At 35.8% G+C, this 14,044-nt stretch overlaps 1 protein-coding gene across 7 annotated transcripts in view; it reads left to right on the forward strand.

Moving 5' to 3' along the window:
* Positions 1–14,044, forward strand: part of GPHN (gephyrin) — a 719,765-nt gene that overhangs the window by 556,564 nt on the left and 149,157 nt on the right. The window lies entirely within an intron of this gene.

Consider the following 14,044-nt stretch of genomic DNA (forward strand, 5'->3'; position numbering starts at 1 on the left):
CCATGTTGCAGGTTAACTCTGTTGATTGTTTCTTTTGCTGTGTGGAAGCTTTTTAGTTTGATATAGTCTCATTTGTCTGTTTTTCTTTTGTTGTCTGTACTTTTGAAGTCTTAGCCAAAAAATATTTGCCTATACCAATGTCCCAAAGTGTGTTTCTTCTGTGTTTTCTTCTAGCAGTTTTATAGTTTTTGTTCTTATGTTTAAGTCTTTAATCCATTTTCAGGTGATTTTTGTATATAATAAAAGATAGGCATCTAGTTTCATTTTTCTGCATATGGCTATCCAGTTTTCCCAGCACCGTTTACTGAGGAAGATACCTTTTCTCTGGTGCATGTTCCTGATGCCTTTGTCAAAAGTTAGTTGGTTCCCTATTCTGTTTCATTGATCTATATGTCTGGCTTTATATAAATACCATGCTTTTTTGTGTACTACAGCTTTGTAGCTGCTATTGTTACTGTTACTACTAGTACTACTAGCATTACTATTATTAGTATACTATTGGTGCTTCTGGTATTATCATTATTCTTTGTTTTTGAGATGGAGTTTTGCTCTTGTTGCCCACGCTGGGGTGCAATGACACGATCTTGGCTCACTGCAACCTCCACTTCCCGGAGGTTCTCCTGCCTCAGCCTCCCAAGTAGCTGGGATTATAGGCATGTGCCACCACACCCTGCTAATTTTATATTTTTAGTAGAGATGGGATTTCACTGTGTTGGCCAGGCTGGTCTTGAACTCCTGACCTCAGGTGATCCACCTGCCTCAGCCTCCCAAAGTGCTGGGATTACAGACATGAGCCACTGCACCCAGCCTTATCATTATTCTTTAGAGTAAAGACATTGTCTTAAAATATCTACTCTTTTAATGAAGATACATTAACAGGTTGGAGTAACAAATTAAGCTTTAAAATACACTAGTCTTACGTAAATTTATCAGATAATTTGACTGCCACCTCTGAGAGCAGAGTTTTAAGCAAATGGGTGCATTTAGGACTACGATTAGGGTATAAGAGGAAGGGAAAGCCTAAAAGGAAGGCAGGTAAAGCTTGGGTACCTTTATAAATCACTCCCTCCTTAATGAAGTAATTATCTTTCTTGGCACTTCTAGTGTTGCTTTTAAACTATCTGTTTGCATTTTCTCCAGCTTCTTTGGTAGCTTTCATGGTGTTTTTTGGGGTTTTTTTGTTGTTTTTTTTTTCCCAGTCATTAAATATCAGTATTATTCAGACTTCTCCCATAGATCTTCCATTCACATTCACACTCTATATTATGCATGAGCAAAGCCATCTATTAACAAGGCTTTCAAATAAACCAAATCTGTAACTGCAATCCCTATCTTCTTCCTAAACTGCAGATTTTTTTTTTCCAATTGTCTGTTGTAGATCTTTTCTTGAATATTACACAAGTATCTTATACTTAACATGACTAAAACTAAATTTATAATCTTAATCTACTCTTCTTCCATATTTCAAGGAGTAACATCACTAGCCACTGATTTGTCCAAAGCAGAAATCTTTAGTGTTTTTTATTCCTCATCCTACAAGCATTTTTATCATTCTAAAATACAAATCTAAACCTATCATACTCCTTAAATAACTTTAACCCTTTAATGGCTCCTTATTGTTCTTGCATAAAGGCCCAACTCCTTAAAATTGCTTACCAATGGCTTCTGCTTATCTCTAGGTTTACCTGGAATGCAGTACACCAGCCATATGGACATTTCAATTTGCGGATAGTTCCCTCTTTCCCAAAATGTTGATTTCTCATTTCTTCTGAAACCTGGATAACTCCTACCTATCCTACAGTTCTTTCAGGAAGCCTTCTATCACCTCCCAAATCTGAGCAAAGTGCCCCTCCCAAGTTCTTTCCTAGTATACTGTAGTTTCCCTAGTTTATTGCAAGCCTATTTACAGTGTAGTGCTTTTCTGTCTTCTCCACTGTCCCCTCTACTCTACCCTAAGCATCTTGCAAGACCTCATCTATCTTGTTCCCTGATACTGTTACCAGAATCTATCACCATGACTCTCTCTCAATAAAAGTTGATTGGATGACTGCATAAATAAATGAGAGAAAGACCTTGAGCAGACAGAGCAAGCAAAAGGCAGCAGAATATGCTAAATAAGAAACCCGTATGGGAACAGAGAAGGAAAACAATGAACATTAGCAAAAACTCTAATGTTAATTTATTGAAAATACTGGGGTTTTTTTGTTTGTTTGTTTGTTTAACTGCTCCTTCTCTTCAAATTATCTCATATATTCACTCTGGCCCCTATCCCTTCATTCATTCTCACTACTGCCACCCAGGTTCTGGACTTATTACTACCTCTTGCCTGGAGTATAAATCAGACTTTTCAGTCTTATACCCCTTAATTTGTCATAGATGGACAGGTCTTCTGGTTAATTTTCTTGCATCTTACTATTAAGAAACATTAATTTTTATCTTTTTTATTATTCCCAGGAAACAGGATTTTGAAATAATCCTCGGAGAAGTATGTTAATTTCTTGTGCCTCCTATTTTTAGAAAAAAAAATTCTTATCTCTTGCTACAACCTAATCCCTTATCATCTTGATTGGCATTCACAGGATCTGATAATAGCTGCTTACCATCATTTAGATTATCTTTCTTTTTATAACTAAAGATAATTAGCAATTGACTTCCATAAATATTTATTGAGGTACTGTTTATAAGCATTATCTCGACTTTTTTATCTAATCTAAGTAAACCAACTTGATTCAATTTTCTTTACTATATCCTCATGTAGTTTATTTACTAGGTTCTCAAAATTTAAAAAGAAAAAATTTTTTAGAGATTGGATCTATGTTGCCCAGACTAGATTTGAACTCCTGGGCTCAAACAATCCTGCTGCCTCAATCTCCTGAGTAGCCATCATGCCTGGCTCTCAAATATAATTTTTTTACTTGTGAAACCTAAATTCCCAAAGTAGTATTCTCTATTCAGTTTAAATTTTGTCTTATTTCTCTTATTTTTCTCGGTTATCACCTTTTTATTTTATATGAAAAGTTGCATCATTCATTACTTTGAGTTAGGCTTTTTACCTTCCTCATTGTCAGCATTGTAGCTGGTATTGCTAAGAAACATTAAGTTAATAGATAGGATGCCCCAACCCTCATATCCTCACAGAGACACCAACTTAACATCAATATATGGTCATAATAGCTTCATGAGAACTCCAGAAAACAGGTAGTTGCAATATCCCCAAGCTGGCACAAAGTCAAGAATAGCCACATTGAAATGGGTAAGAACTGTTTTACTTTACCTGTGATAGTCCCTCCTCCAAGTCAGCATAGCTTAGCATAATAAAGAGAAAACACCCTACTCATGGCTTCTTTCGGTGGGGGAAGAGTGAAACATACATGCAATATTCTAGCTTTTCAGAAAGCTGCCCAAAGAACTGCTTTCTGTCTCACTGCATTGACGGAACTACCACAGTTTGAATGCCTGAGGGCTGCTGAAAGCCAGGGAGAGTGGAGGCAGCTTGCTGTAGTACCACAAGGCCTACAGTGCCAACACAGGTACCAGCACCAATCAGTGCAATCTGGAGAAAGTGCCCAATTCTTGACTTTTCACCCAGGAGGGAGAGAAGAGTGGAACATGCATTAGGTGTTCTGACTTTTTGGAGGGCTACCAAGGGAATGGTTTCTCTCTTGCCTCACTGGGGTGGTAACAGAGAGCTGGCATACTTTGGATGTCTGCGCACCACTGAGAATAAGGAACAGTGATGGCTTGCTACAGCAGCACCACAGAGCCTACAATGCTGCAGACAAACACCATTGAGAGCAAGAGATTGCAAGCTCCTGACATAGAAACCTGCAAACCTATCTAATTGGGAAATTACATACACAGACCCAGAGAAGTCACACTCCCCCGCTTTCAAAAAGGTTTCAGAGGCCCCCTCAGAATTTCTAGCCAGGTTGATTGGTGAGAATGTCCCCTATATAAGGCCCGTCTGTAAAGACTGGGAGACATGGTTGTTTCTCAAATGACTAAAACTCAGCAAAATATCAGAAGATCAAAGTAATTATCTAGAAACCAACTTCAAAGAAACAGAGATTTATGATTACCTGGCAAATAATTCAAAATAATTACCTTTAAAAAGGTTACTGATCTAAAAGAGAACACAAATGGACAACTAAACAAAATCAGGAAACCAATGAATGTACAAAATGAAGATTTCAACAAAAAGTTAGAAACTATTAAAAAAGAACCGGCCGGGCGCGGTGGCTCAAGCCTGTAATCCCAGCACTTTGGGAGGCCGAGACGGGCGGATCACGAGGTCAGGAGATCAAGACCATCCTGGCTAACACGGTGAAACCCCGTCTCTACTAAAAATACAAAAAACTAGCCGGGCGAGGTGGCGGGCGCTTGTAGTCCCAGCTACTCGGGAGGCTGAGGCAGGAGAATGGCGTAAACCCAGGAGGCGGAGCTTGCAGTGAGCTGAGATCTGGCCACTGCACTCCAGCCTGGGCGACAGAGCGAGACTCCGCCTCAAAAAAAAAAAAAAAAAAAAAAAAAAAAAAGAACCAAAGAGAGATTCTAGAGCCAAAGGATACAATAACAGAATTGAAAAATTCACTAGAGGGGTTCAACAATTACTGGAGCAATCAGAAGAGAAAAGCAGCAAAATTGGAAGATAGCTCATTTGAAATTATTGTTAGAGGAGCAAAGAGAAAAAAACAGAACAGAAAAGTAAAGTAAAGAAAGCCAAAGAGGCCAGGAGTGGTGGTTCACACCTGTAATCCCAGCACTTTGGGAGGCCAAGGTGGGCGGATCACTTGAGTCCAGGGGTTCGAGACTAGCCTGGCCAAAATGGTGAAACCCTATCTCTACTAAAAATACAAAAATTAGCCAGGCCTGGTGGTGCACACCTGTAATCCCAGCTACTCAGGAGGCTGAGCCAAAAGAATTGCTTGAACCCAGGAGATGGAAGTTTCAGTGAGCCAAGATCACACCACTGCACTCCATCATGGGCAACAGAGTGAGACCCCAACTCAAAAAAAAAAAAGAATGCCAAAGAGATTTATAGAATGCCATTATGTGGACCAGTGTATACATTATGAGAGTTCCAAGAGAAAAGGGACACAGAACTTATTTGAAGAAATAACGGTCAAAAACTTCCCAAATTTGACGAAAGAAATGTACATCCAGACACTTGAAGTTCAAAGGATATAACTAAGGTGAATCTAAAGAGACCCACACTAAGACATGTTATAATCAAACTGTCAAAAATCAAGGGCAGAGAGACAATCTGAAAGGAGCAAGAGAAAAGTGACTCATCCTGTACAATGAAGTTCTCATAAGAATGTCATTGGATAAATTTTACCAGTCAGAAGGGAGCAGTATGTTATATTCAGAGTGCTAAAGGAACAAAATCTGCCAGTGAGGAATACTGCACCCAGCAAAACTGTCCTTTCAAAAATGAAAAAATAAAGACTTTCTCAGGCAAACAAAACCTAAGGGAGTTCATCACAACTAGACCTGGCTTACAAGAAATGCTAAGGAGAGTCCTGCAAGTTGACATGAAAGGGCCCTAGACAGCAACATGAAAGTTTATGAAAAATACAAAGCTCACTGGTAAAGGAAAAAATATATATATATGAATTCATAAAACTATATTACTATAATGGTTATCCAAAGTAGAATTATATGTAAAGCACATGTAATTCTGGATAGAATTTAATAGACAAAAACCTAAGGTATAACTACAAATGACTGTTAATGGATAAATTATACCTAAAGATGTAATTTGTGACATCAAAAACACAATGAGGATGGGAATGTAAAAGAGTAGACTTTCATGTATGATTGATAGATTGTTCTAACTATGTTTCCTGTAAGTCTCATGGTAATTACAAAGAAAATACTTATAAAAGATACAGAAAAGAAAATGAGAAAGTAATGAAAGCATATTAATAATACAAAGGAAGACAGCAAGAGAGAAAAAGAGGGACTAAAATAGCTACAAGACAGACAGAAAACATGTGCCAATAATAAGGCTTTTAAATGTAATTGGATTAAACTCCCCAGTAAAAAGACAAAGTGAATGAATGGATTAAAGAAACAGCATGCAATTATATTATGTCTACAAGAGACTCATCCTTGATGTAAAGACACATATAGGCTGAAAATGAAAGGACAGAAAAAGATACTACTTCATGCAAATTATAACCAAAAGAAGCAGGGGTGGCCATACTTTTATTAGACAAAGGTTAAACACTGTCACAAGAGACAAAGAAGAATATTATATTGATAGAACAGAAATATATAACAATTATAAATTAAAATCCAGCTAACATTACAGCACCCAAATATAAGAAGTAAACATTGACAGGATTGAAGGGAGAATAGACAATAACACAATAATGGCAGGAGATTTCAATATTCTACTTTGGATAATGGATAGAACAACCAAAAGGATTAATAAGGAAACAGAGAATTTGAACACTGTCGACCAATTAGATCTAACAATATTCCACCCAACATACATGGAATGTTCTGTAGGATAGACCACATATTAGGCTAAAAAACAAGTCTTAACAAAGTTAAGAAGATTGAAATCTGTGAGATATCTTTTACAATCTTAGTGGACTGGAACTAGACATCAATAGCAGTAGGAAAACTGGAAAATACACAAATATGTGAAAATTAAATGAGACACTCTTGAACAACCAGTAGATCAAAGAAAAAAATCATGGGAGAAATTAGAAATATCTTGAGGCAAAAACATAACACACCAAAACTTATGAATTGCAGCGACAGCAATACTAAGAGAGAAGTTTATATTAGTGGCATGTACTTTAATGAGGAGGAAAGACCTCAAACCAGCAACCTAACTTTTTACCTCAAGAAATGAGAAAAAGAATAAACTAAATCCAAAGTTAGCAGAAAGAAGGAAATAATAAAGATCAGAGCAGAAATAAACAAAATAGAGAATAAAAATACTAGGAAAAAAAAAACAATGAAACTAAGAGTTGGGTTTTCTAAAATGCCAACAAAATTGACAAACTCTTAGCTAGACAAAAAAAGAGAGAAGACTCAAAATAACTAAAATCAGAAATAAAAGAAAAAAGAAAAGAAACAATGAAACTAAGAGTTGGGTTTTCTAAAATGCCAACAAAATTGACAAACTCTTAGCTAGACAAAAAAAGAGAGAAGACTCAAAATAACTAAAATCAAAAATAAAAAGAGGAGACATTGCAACTGATGCATCGGAAATACAGATGGTAAGAGACTACTCTATACAATTATATGCCGACAAATTGAATCACCTAGAAGAAGTGGATAAATTCCTAGAAACACAACCTTGGTGTTCAGTCACAGTCCTGGTGACTGAATTATGGAGAAATAGAAAATCTAAACATATCTATAACCATTAAGGATATTGAATCAGTAATCAAAATCCTCCCAATAAAGAAAACCTCCTAATAAAGTAAAACCCATGACCAGATGGCTTCACTGGAGAATTCTACCAAGCATTTAAAGAATTGGTACCAGTTCTTCTCAAAATCTTCCAAAAACTTGAAGAAGAAGGAATGCTTCTAAAATAATTTTATTAAGTAACATTACCCTGATACGAATAGAAAAAGATACAATCATAAAAAAGATAGCTGATAAAAAAAATTGATGCAGAAATCCTCAACAAAATACTAGCAAACCAAATTGGATTATATACTTCAGCCATGTGGGATTTATCCCTGGAATGCAAGGATCGTTCAATGCATGAAAATCAATAAATGTAATATGCCACATTAACAGAACATGGAATGAAAATCACATGATCATCTCAAATGATGCAGAAAATGCATTTTAGAAAATTCAGCAACCTTTCATGATATAACAATCAGCAAACTAGAAATGGAAGGAAATTACTTCAATATAATAAAGGTCATTTCTGAAAATCTCATAACTAGCATACTAAATGGTGAAAAACTGGAAACTTTTTTTTTAAGATCAAAAAAAAGCAAAGATGCTCATTTTTGCCACTTCTCTTCAGTATAATCCTGGAAGTTCTAACCAAAGCGGTTATGCAATAAAAAGAAAGAAAATGCATCGCAACTGGAAAGAAAGAAGTAAGATTATCTCTGTTTCCAGATGACATGATCTTATGTAGAAAACTCTGAAGATTCCACTCATATACATACATACACACACACACACACACACACACACACACACACAGAGAGAGAGAGAGAGAGAGCAAAACACTGTTAAAGCTAATACAAGAAGCCAGTAAAACTGCAAAGTACAAAGTCAACAATAAAAAATCAGTTGAATTTTATACACTAACAGTGAACAATTAACAATCTGAAAAAGAAATTAAGAAAATCCCATTTACAATAGCATCAGAAAGAAAAAAATACTCAGGAATAAACTTACCTAAGAAAATGAAAGACTTCTGCAGTGAAAACCACAAATCATTGCTGAATAAAGTTAAAGTCATAGTAAATGGAAAAATATCTGGATTCATGGATGGAAAGACAGAATATTGTTAAAATATCCATACTACCCAAAGGAATCTACAAATTCAATGCAATCCCTGTCAAAATCCCACTGACTTTTTTTTATAGAAATAGAAAGTACCACCCTAAAATTCATACGGAATTTCAGAGGTCCTGGAACAACCAAAACAATCTTGAAAAAGAAGAACAAAGCTGGAAGTCTTACATCTCTTGATTTCAAAGCATATTATAAAGTTACAGTAATCAAAAAGTTTGGTACTGGCGTAAAGACAGACATATAAACTAATGTAACAGAATATAGAGCCCAAAAATACGTGTTCATGTATATGGTCAAATGATCTTTGAAGATGGTGCCAAGAGCATTCAATGGGGAAAGGACAGTCTCTTCAATAAATGTTGTTGGGAAAACAGCTATTCTCTTTGCAAAAGAATGAAGATAACCCTTATCTTATACCATGCACAAAAGCTACCTCAAAATGGATTAAATATCTAATAGTTAAGTCTTATAAGTCTGAAACTATGAAACTCACAGAAGGAAATATGCAGAAAATCTTTATGACATTGGAATGGGAAACGATCTCTTGGATATGATACCAAAAAGTACAGACAACTTATACAAATGTAAACAAATGAGACTACCTCAAATTTAAATATTTTGTGCATCAAAGGTCACGATCCACAGAATGAAATGGCAGCAACAGAATGGGAAAAAGTAATTGCAAATCGTATATCTGATAAGGGGTTAATATCCAGAATACATAATCCCTACAACTCAGCAACAAAAAAATCAAATATTCCAATTTAAAAATGGGGAAAGGACTTGCATAGACATTTCGCAAAGAAGATACACAAATGGCCAACACACATATGAAAAGCTGCTCAATGTCACTAATCATCAGGGAAATACAAATTAAAATCACAATGAGATACCACCTAACACCCATTAGGATGACTACAAAAAAAAAAGAAAAGAAAATAACAAGTATTGGTGATAATAGGGAGCTATTGAAACCCTTGTGCTCTGTTGGTAGGTTTGTGAAATGTTGCAACTGCTACAGAAAATAGTATGGCATTTCTTCAAAAAATTAAAAAATAGAACTTTCATATGATCTGTCAATGCCACTTCTGGGTATATATCCAAAAGAATTGAAAATAAGATCTCAAAAAGATACTTACACACCTGTGTTCATCATAGCGTTATCTACAATAGCAAAGATATGAAAGTAATCTAAATGTTCATTAACAGATGAGTGGATAGGCAAAATATGGCCTATTTATACAATGGAATGTTATTGAGCCTTCAAAAAAATAAAGAAATCCTGTCATATGCTACAACATGGATGAACCTTCAGGACATAATGCTAAGTGAAATAAGCCAATCACCAAAACAAAACTAATACTTCATGGTTCTACTTATATGAGACATCTGAAGTAATTGAACTCACAGAAAGTAGAATGGTGGTTGCCAGGGGCTGGGAGGAGAGGGAAATAGGGAATTGTCCAATGGATGCAGAGCTTCATTCACACAAAATGAGAAGCTTCTAGCGATCTGTTGTACAACAATATGCACATATTGTTAATTCTGTTAAACTTTTTAACATAATTTAAATACTTAAAAATTGTTTAACAGGGTTACAAAATGTATACAGATTAAGCATCTGGAAAATGTATTAAAAAGTTAAGTTAATCATTGATCATAGAATTATCCTGGAATGGACATATATTGTCCTTCAGTGTCTCTTTTTTATGATATGTATGTTACCATTCTATGTGTAACAAATGAATTACTGATTCCCATTATTAGATTCACCACCTACATACCAATGGCTTTCTATTTTAAGCCTGACTTCTCTTCCAAGCTCTAGACTCTCCTTGCTGTTGCATACTGGAATCACCCTTTGATGTCCTGCTGGCATCTCATTTCTTTCATCAGAAACCAGATTTAGAATCCTTTCCTCCAAATTATTCCTGTATTGTTCTTTTATACAGTTACACTCCCACTTACTCTAACAACTAAATTTGAAATCTCCTCATGATATTTACCATCTCCTTCTCAAAGCATAGTCAGTCAGTCATAGAACCCTCTGCTGCAGCTCTTCTAAATATCCTTTTTCCCATTCCTGTTGTAATAGTTCAGGCCTTCTTCATCATTCTCCTTTAGGATTGCAGTAGCATAATAATTGCTCTTCCTATCTTCAATCTCTTGCTCCCTGACAGTCTTCCATCAGTCAAGTATTACATTATAAAGTACATACTGCTTTTCTACTGAAAATCTTGAATGGTTCTCCATTTTCCATAGTACTAAGCCTCCAAAATTTGTACTGAACAGAATTGACCAGACTTATACCTTATATTTCATCCTCTTCACCTCCAACCTCCAGCCTCATTGGGCAATTTTGCATTCTCTAAAAGTACTTTCAGATGTCTGTAATTTTGTTCATATTTTCTCCAGTTTCATATGTTCTTCCCCTTTTTCTCATTGTTTAAAGCCCCTCTTAATTGTCTCCCCCTCTGTAAAGCCTTGCAGTTTGTCCCATCAGAATTAGTTGTTCCTTTTTCTTTGTTATCTTGCAGAGTATTTTGTTTGTACTTTAAAACATAAGCATACGCATAGTCTGTTATTTTTTTCCTTAAAACACAGCCTGATTTATGTGTTCCTTGAAAGACTGTGTAAGATAGGAATCTCATCTTGTTTATTTCAACATACTCCCAGGCTGGTGCAGTGGCTCATGCCTGTAATCCCAGCACTTTGGGAGGCCAAGGAAGGAGGATCACTTGAGCCCAGGAGTTCAAGACCAGTCTGGGCAATATAGTGAGATCTCATCTACCAAAAATTTAAAAATTAGTTGGATGTAGTGGCACATGCTATAGTCTCAGCTACTCAGGAGGCTGAGGTGGGAAGATTCCTTGAGCCCGGGAGGTGGAGGTTACAGTGAGCTGAGATCAATCCACTGCACTCCAGCCTGGGCAACAGAGCAAGACCCTGTCTCAAAACAAAACAAAACCTCACTCACTGTGCTTAACAAAGTGCCCTATATTGACTAGAATAAAGTTTGAAGTTGTAAGTAGTGTTTGCTTATCTATACAACCCTTCTGCTTTGTCAGTCTATATAATCTAGACTGTACTGTGTGCATAACATCTTTGGACCTTGATGTTAAGGCCTTTTTTTCTTCGTCAAAGAGGTGATAATCTAGTTAAGAAAACAGACATGTATATAAATAAGTATAATTACAGTGAGATATGTGGTTAATATAATATGCAATTAAAATCCTAAAAATTGAGTATTTTATAGTACCTCAGTGCAAAAATAGTCATACATGCATTGTTTCAGAAAGGAGAGACTGTTAATGAAAGTGATTTTTGAAATTTTGAAATAATTTCAAACTTTGGAAATGTTACAAGAATAGTATAGAGAATTCCTGTATATCTTTTATCCAGACTCCCCCAAATGTTAACATTTTGTCACATTTCCTTTATCATTTCTCTCTATATATTAATATACATATTATCCTAAACTACTTCTGAGTAAATTGCAGACATGATGCCTCTTTACCCCTAAATAATTTAATGTGTATTTCCTTCCAAAAAAATCTGGAAGGGTGGCAAATAAAAAAGACTTTCTCTTACATAACCACAGTACAATTATGAAAATTAGGAAATGAACATTGCCACAATACTATTATGTAATCTTATTCAAGTTACATTTTGACAGTTTTTCTAATAATGTTCTTTATAACAAAGGAGACAGCATTCTTTTCTTCTGATCTAGGATTCAATCCAGAATCATGCATTACATTTAGTTATCCTGTCTCTTTAGACTCTTTTAATATGGAACAAGTCTTCAAGTTTGTCTTTGTATTTCATTGCCTTTATATTTTTGAAGCATACAGGTCAGTTATTTTGTACAATGTTCCTCAAATTTATATTTTTCTCAGGTTTCCTAATGGTGTAATTCTGATTATACATTTGATCAGGAATATCTCAAATGTGATGTTGTATCTTTCTCAATGCATCTTATCAGGGGGCTCATGATGTCAGTTTATCCCATTACTGGTGATACTAACTTTGATCACTTGGCTAAAAGGGTGTCTGCCAGATTTCTCCACTGTAGTTAATGAGTACAGTTAATAAATGTCTTGTGGGGATATAGTTTGAGACCAGACAAATATGTTTTGTTTTTCTTGAGGCTTTTACCTTCTAGTCTTAGCATTAACTGATGATTTTTCCCTAAACCAATTATGACTAGAAGGTTGCCAAGTGGCGATTTTCTAATTCCAATATTTCTTCATGTAACAGTTGACCTTCTGTTATAAGGAAGAATTTATTCTCAGGCCAGCATATTTTCAAAATGAGAAAGGCGTCATAGCTCTACTTTGGGCCTTATTGGTATTTGCCCAAAATGCAAACACTTTTTTTTTTTTTTTTTTTAATTATACTTTAAGTTCTGGGGTACGTGTGTAGAAGCTGCAGTTTTGTTACATAGGTATACACATGCCATGGTGGTTTGCTGCACCCATCGGCCCGTCACCTACATTAAGTATTTCTCCTAATGTTATCCCTCCACTAGCCCCCCACCCCACAACAGGCCCCGGTGTGTGATGTTCCCGTCCCTGTGTCCATGTGTTCTGATTGTTCAACTCCTACTCATGAGTGAGAACATGTGCTGTTTGGTTTTCAGATATTGTGATACTTTGCTGAGAATGATGGTCTCCAGCTTCATCCATGTCCCTGCAAAGGACATGAAGTCATCCTTTTTTATGGCTGTATAGTATTCCACGGTGTGTATGTGCCACATTTTCTTAATCCAGTCTATCATTGATGGGTTGGTTCCAAGTCTTTGCTAGTGTGAATAGTACCACAATAAACATACGTGTGCATGTGTCTTTATCGTAGAATGATTTACAATCTTTGGGTATATGCCCAGAAATGGGATTGCTGGGTCAAATGGTATTTCTAGTTCTAGATCTTTGATGAATCGCCACACTGTCATCTACAATGGTTGAACTAATTTACACTCCCACCAGCAGTGTGAATGTGTTCCTATTTTTCCACAACCTCTCCAGCATCTGTTGTTTTCTGACTTTTTAATGATCTCCATTCTAACTCGCATGAGATGGTATCTCATTGTGGTTTTGATTTGCATTTCTCTAATGACCAGTGATGATGAGCCTATTTTCATATGTCTGTTGGCTGCATAAATGTCTTCTTTTGAGAAATGTCTGTTCATATACTTTGCCCATTTTTTGATAGGATTATTTGGTTTTTTGTTGTGAATTTGTTTAACTTCTTTGTAGATTCTGGATATTAGCCCTTTGTCAGATGGATAGATTACAAAAATTTTCTCCCATTCTGTAGGTTGCCTGTTCACTCTGATGATAGTTTCTTTTGCTGTGTGGAAGCTCTTTAGTTTAATTGGATCCCATTTGTCAATTTTGGCTTTTGTTGCCACTTATTTTAGTGTTTTAGATATGAAGTCTTTGGCCATGCCTATGTCCTGAATGGAATTGCCCAGGGTTTCTTGTAGGGTTTTTATGGTCCTAGGTCTTATGTTTAAGTCTTTCATCCATCT

Source organism: Theropithecus gelada, chromosome 7b (assembly GCF_003255815.1).
Source record: "Theropithecus gelada isolate Dixy chromosome 7b, Tgel_1.0, whole genome shotgun sequence".
NCBI lineage: Eukaryota > Metazoa > Chordata > Mammalia > Primates > Cercopithecidae > Theropithecus > Theropithecus gelada.